Source organism: Lutra lutra, chromosome 12, assembly GCF_902655055.1.
Source record: "Lutra lutra chromosome 12, mLutLut1.2, whole genome shotgun sequence".
Taxonomy (NCBI): Eukaryota; Metazoa; Chordata; class Mammalia; order Carnivora; family Mustelidae; genus Lutra; species Lutra lutra.
Genome location: NC_062289.1, coordinates 16,758,796 through 16,765,163, shown reverse-complemented (window position 1 = coordinate 16,765,163; position 6,368 = coordinate 16,758,796). Strand labels below are relative to the sequence as shown.

At 50.0% G+C, this 6,368-nt stretch overlaps 1 non-coding gene across 1 annotated transcript; it reads left to right on the top strand.

The window, feature by feature from the left end:
* The first annotated feature begins 1,147 nt into the window (after positions 1–1,147).
* On the top strand, positions 1,148–1,338 carry LOC125082797 (U2 spliceosomal RNA). The gene has a single exon (XR_007122111.1). It is a non-coding gene; the product is annotated as a U2 spliceosomal RNA (small nuclear RNA).
* The last annotated feature ends 5,030 nt before the right edge of the window (positions 1,339–6,368 follow it).

Here is a 6,368-nt window from a genome sequence, read left to right as displayed (position 1 = left end):
CATGGCTGAATAATCCCATCACTTGTATATGTCACACTTTATCAGCTCATCTGTTGAGGGACTTTTGGGTTGTTTCTATCTTTTGGCCAGTATGAAGAATGCTGTTCAAATATTCATGTACAAGTTTCTGTGTGGAAATATGTTTTCATTTCTCTTGACCAGAATTGATGGGTCATATGAAACTCTGTATTTAATTATCGGAAGGACCACCAGATTGCTCTCCAAAGTGGCTGTACCATCTTACATTTCCACCAACACTGTACGAGGGCTCTCATTTCTCTACATTCTCACCAACACTTCTTGCTACTGATTTTTTTACTCTAGCCATCCTAATATGTATGCAGTGGTGTCTCACTGTGGTTTTGTCTTTCGTTTCTCTGATGACTCCTTATATCAAATATTTTTCATATGATTTTCTCTATTGCTTTTGTTTTCTCCATCTCATTGATTTCCACTCTGATTTCCTTTTTTTTTTTTTTAAGATATATTTATTTATTTTAGAGTTGCTGGGGGCGGGGCAGAGGCAGAGGGAGAGAGAGAATCTGAAGCAGGTTGATGCAGGGCTCGATCTCATTACCCTGAGATCATGACCTGAGTTGGTTGAAATCAAGAGGCAGACACTTAACTGACTGAGCCACCCAGGAGCCCCTTTCACTCTGATTTCAACTATTTTCTTCCTTCTGCTTCCTCCAGGTTTAGTCTAATCTTCTTTTCCTATGGTCTTAAGGTAGGAGGTGAGGTTGTAGATTTCAGATCTTCTTTTTTTAATGTAGGCATTTGTTGTTAAAAATCCTTCTAAGCACTGCTTTAGCTATATTTCAGAAGTCTGGGTATGTTGCATTCTCCTTCATCTTAAGGCATTTTCTGTGGCAAAAGACATTCCAGAGCTTGGGTAAAGCCATAGGGGTGGGAAAGCTCAGGACAAACGCACTAAATGCTGGTGTTTTTCAAGTTCTGACATTAGACACCCTCTTCTCCCTCCACTCCCTCCCCCGAGGAAACGTCCTCTATGCCCACGGCTTGTATTATCTTCTGTACACTAATCACACAGCTTGGATCCTTTCCCTGACCTCCAAACCCGTACTTGGAATTGTCTACTCAATATCTTCAAACTCATTTGATCAAAACTGAACATAAAAAAAGAAAAGTTGTTTCTCAGTCTTTTGGCTAAGATCAAGTGTAGTATATGTTCCTATCAGTTTAATATCTGATATGTCCTGTATCCAAAGACAATATATTAAATGGATTTGGGGAGCAGGGAGGTAGAAAATGACCTTGCTCCATCTGCTCCATGTACCGATCTGGCATTGCAGTCCTTCCAGGAAAGGTGCACCCCCTAAAATCTCCTCATTCAACCTCAAACCTGGCCACCTCATCACTACATGAGACCAGGCTTCCATTTCCCCTCCGTTACTGCGATAGCTTTTGAACTGGTCTTCTAGAACACTCTCTTATCTCCTTCCAAGCTCTTCTCCATACGACAGGCAGGATGATCTATGAGAAATGATTATATCACCACCTGTAGCGACACTAGTTAATTTTTGGCTGTCCAGCACCAGAACACCCTTCCCAGGCTGGAGACTTCTCCTTACACGTCTTGCTTGGCTGCCGAGCCTAGCTCCTGATTGTTTGTAGCTATGCACAAACCCTATTTCTTTAAGTTGTCCTTTGGCTTCTGCCAGCCCAGCACAGTCCGGGTGCCTCGGACAAGCCCTGCTCCCTCTTCCTTTACAGGCGTGGCAACCTCTCCTTTCCCTCAACTCTTCTCTGTTCTCTCCCATTTTCCCTTCATGGCTCATGAGCGTCACTTCCTCAGGGTGACTTCCACGACTTCACAGGCTAAGGCGGGTTTCTTTGTTATAAGCTGTTATAGAATGTGGTGCTTTCTCCGGGAATCGCATACCCCTTGTGTTAGTTATTTTTCATCAGTTACTGGGTGCTTCCATGGGGTCAGACACTGAATATGCCAAGAAGGGGCAGACAGTTGCCTGAAAGGATCCTACAGTTTCACCGGGGACCAAAGACAACCCTGTGGGTTACACACTGGAGTAACCCTCAAGTGGACAACAGTGAAATGCTCTTGGGGGTTGGACAAGGGGTGTCGGCGGCAGCGGGGGCAAGGAATTGACTGCTACAGGAATACTGGCCAGCTGCACAGAGGGATGGTGGCTCCTGGGCCAGGTGCTGAAGGAGTTTGCCAGGACCAGGATGGTGGGAAGTCTTTCTAGGCAGAAGGAACATTTATGCTCAAACCCACCAAACAAAAAAGCACATGGTGGACCAGTGAGATGCAGAGTATGCTGGTGTCCATTGAACAGAGGGCGAGGAAAGAAAGAGAGAAAGAGGAAGGTAAGGAAAAAGGAAGAATGCTAGAGACAAGCCCAGGAAGCTGGGTCGGGTCAGGTTCAAAAGAGCCTCAGATGCCATATTCACCAGGAGCTTGGCTTTGGTCCCATGAGCCACAAAAAATTGTTTTAAGCAGAGGAACTGCTTGAGGTAGCTAATTCTTGCTAGAGTGTGAAGGATAGATTGAGGATCGAGTAACAAGCAGATCCACATGGAGGCCATATCTTTATAGCTGGAGAGAGAGAAAGAAAGAAAGAGAGAACTCAATACATGGTTGTAAATGAATCAATGAAGAAACAACCATAAGGCAGGAACATATGTGGTAAGCACCATGTGAGAAGGTGTGCACGCCATGGGAAGCCAGGCAGCACTGGGGAGAGATCATAAAGATCTCCCGAACTAGAAAACTGGCAGAGAAAATCAAGGACAGGTGAATTGAGAGGTGTTCTGAAGTGAAAGCAATGCGGCTAAGTGATGAACTGCATATAGGTGTTGAAAGGAATGACTGAATTGGGCCTGGGTTTGGCTGACGGCGACAACAGACAGATTTAAAACAGAGCCCAGATAGCAATCCGGAGCCAGTATGGTTCTCCCGTGTCAGGGACTTATCACAAACGGTCCCTTTGATCCTGCTACTCATTCTCAACACATGGCTTCATAACACAGTCCCAGATGGGTGCTCCGCCACCAACATCACACCTGCCTCGCAGGCAGTGGGTGGCAGGGAAGGGACAAGAGTAGAGCGAGCTGGGGACTTGTTAGAACTTAGCTTCCTAGAAGGGCTTGCCCATCTATGACATTAGGAGATTATTTAATCATCTCTAGTTGAAAGGGAGGTTGGGAGGTGTCTTTGCTCTGGGCAGCTAAGATTTGGAAGCTCTATGGGGGAGAGAAGTAAGTGGCAGAAAGGAAATGGAAAATAACTTGTCTGGGCTCCAAGAATGATTCTTTTACCCATTGGGTGGCTCTGAACGAAGAAAGAGGGAGGAGTTTTAAGGAGGTTTATACAAAGCCACGGAGTAAAGATGAGTAAGTTTTGTTTTGAGCGTATCTGTTTTGGGTGGCTTGTGGAACACCAAGTGGAGAAAACCGGTAGGTATTTGAAAACATATATAGAAATGGCCCATTTCCTCTACTTAGGCCATGCACCTTGAGGGTGGAAATAGTTGTTTATCATCACAAATCCACAATGCCTTAGAAATTTCCAGAACAGATAAAGGTTGCAGGAAAATTAAGAAGGTGGAAAAAACCACAAAGGGCTAATTTTTTTAAAGTACAAATGGACAGAGTATATATAGAACTCAGCGACGGTCAGCCCTGGAAAGAACTTTCACAGGTGACTTTACAACTCATTCAGAATCTACTGTGAACACACACCCATGTTAAGTACAGAGCAGAGGAAAGCTGCTTGGAAAATAGGGTGTTACCTTTTGGGTGTCTTTCCTGGGGCCATGAGGGAGGGGGGGAGATCTTGGGGATCCCGCTTTGCTGTGTGTGTTGAGGGGTGGGTGGGACTGTTGAAGGTCAGGACCAGGCAATGGCATAGCTCAGCTGCCCCACAGATCTCCCCACTTCCAGGCTGGGGGTCGCCACTGCACCGGCTTTTAAGAAGCCCACCTGCCCGAAGTTGGGTGGAACGTGGCATTCCTCAAGCGTCTTCCAGGGCTGTGAGAGACGTGGCCAAGATCTAGACGATTTAATCCCGTTTTAGGAAAGGGGGTTTACAGTGAGCAATTAAGGCACAGTTAAAGAATTAATCACTAATGAGTCATTAACTCTCCCACTATTGTACAATTAACAAGCTGAGGCCCGATTATTAGAGCCAGTTCCCAATTAAGGGGACGACATTGGCCACAAAGCACACCGTCCGCCTCTTGACGGGTTCAGCGCACCCGCGGGGAGCCGCAGGGCCGCCCCTTTCTCAGGCGAGTTAGGACGCGAGCAGAGCCCCGAGGGCTGGTGCGGAGCTCGCGCTGGCTTTGCGGAGAGGAAGGGCCAACTTTTTCATTGATTTTATCTTCCCCGGAAATCTTTTCCTGCTTAGCCTGCTGGAGGCTTCAGTTGTAACCGTGTAGTAAGGTTCTGTGGGAGAAAAGGAGAACTTGGATGGAGACAGAGAAGGGCCCGCGGCGAGGCTGGGGGGCTGGGGGGCTGGGGAGGATGTGGGAAGGTGGCAGAACCGGGAGGCACGACTTCAAATGTTAATGTCGCTGGGGCAGCTGAGTCCGCGCTCCTCCAGTCCTCACCATAAACCGCCTGCGGGGCTGACGCGTCCCCGGCAGCGCAGCGGAGTCCGGGGCTGCCCCCGCTCCAAGAATCCCCTAGCAAAGACTTTCAGTTAACAAATGAACTTGGCTAAGAGAGGAGAGAATGAGGATTCCCTGTCTCCGCTCTTTGGATTCTGAATTAACTGACAACGGCAGTGGGGGACAGGCAGGGATTGTCTCCCCTGGTTTGACATTTTCCATCTCCCAAACAGGGACTCTGTTTAAAATAAGTAAAAACATAGTGGCCACCCTAGGTCAGTTGCTGACCTCTAGTCAAAGCCTGCCCCTCCTAAGAGGTCTCTCCCAGTCCTCCATGTGTCACCCACACCAGTCCCAGTCAACCTCCTGGGCGGCAGAGGGGGTAGCTCAGACACGCAGAACTGGTTTCAAGAACTGGACACCCAGTCCGGATGAATAGCCTGGACGGGCCTGGGGCCACAGCGTGGGGCCCCAGGACACGGAGCAAGGAGGGTCCTGCGGGGGCTCCGGAAACGGGTGACCGGGAGAGGCAGGGCCCTCAGTCCCCAGCGTCTCTGTGGGAGAGAAAAATCGCCACCATAAATCCGAGCGTGGCGCGCAGAGTGATCACGACACTCCCGTGGGCAAGAGACTCTTCCAAAATGGGGAAAACGCGAAAACTGAAACGCCCCCGACGTTGGGGCCGTGGCCGGTGTGGCATGGCTCCGGGCCTCCAGGATCCCTGGATTAGTCCTTGGTCTCCTCTGGGCACCGGACCGCGAGCATCTGCGGGCCTGCACCGGAGGTCCCCAGGCCGCGCCCGACCCCGCCCCTCTCTCGGAGTGGCCCAATCCGAGGCGTCCTTTCCCGCCCCCGGAGCCCAGCCCCGCGCGGCTCCGAGCCGCCCACCCGGGAGCCCAAACGGAGCGATTCGGTTACAGACAGACCTACCTGCTTTCCTCCCGTGGCAGGTCAGAGCGTATGTCGTCTTCTGGGGTGGAGGCTCCCGAGGTCTCCCTCTTAGACTGACTGAGTCCAGTCAACCTGAATCAGCGCCCGCCAGGAGTCCTAGGGAGCTGTGCTTGGACAACAGTGTCTTTCTTCCCGAACCCTGTAGAACAACTCCCAACTGGTTCTTGTTCCCCTTCAGTGGACGCTGGAAGCGTCGCCTGAGCCAAGCCCTCAGTCTCATTATGGAAGACTCAAGAACCATTTTTCAAGTGATGCAGGCTTACGGGGGAGACTCCACGGAGTCCCTGAAAAATTTGTACCCGCCCCAAATCACAGCCGGCACAATCTAGCTTCGGAAGCGCGCGCCTCTGCAAACGGCTTTCTGCAGCCCTGAGCTTGGGCAGCAGCCCCACGTGTTTCAGGGTCCTCTGGGGCTTTAAGGTCCTTCAGCACAAGTCATTCTCACCTCCAGCCTGAGTGAACTCCTGGGGCTCTCAGAACTGCTCTTCAGACAGCCCCTAGGAGTGAGGGAAGCGGGCGGGGGGGGGGCACTCTGGGGCTGATGGGAGCCCAGGAAAGACCCTTCCACCCACCCCTCAGGATCTCAATTCCCAATGTGGTCTAAAGAGTAGTTCCTGGGAGTTGGAATAGGAGCACTTCTTCAGCAAGTGTTTCTGGAACATAGTGCTATGCTTGCGAAATGGCCAGAGCTTCTGGTCAAAGCTTATTTAAGGCAACTTCCCTGTGCCTCACTTTCCTCATTTATAAAATGAGGCTGATCTTGTCTTCCTGGCATGGTCCTTGTGAGGCTTAAATGAATCAGTAGATGTAAGCTGCTCGGAAGAG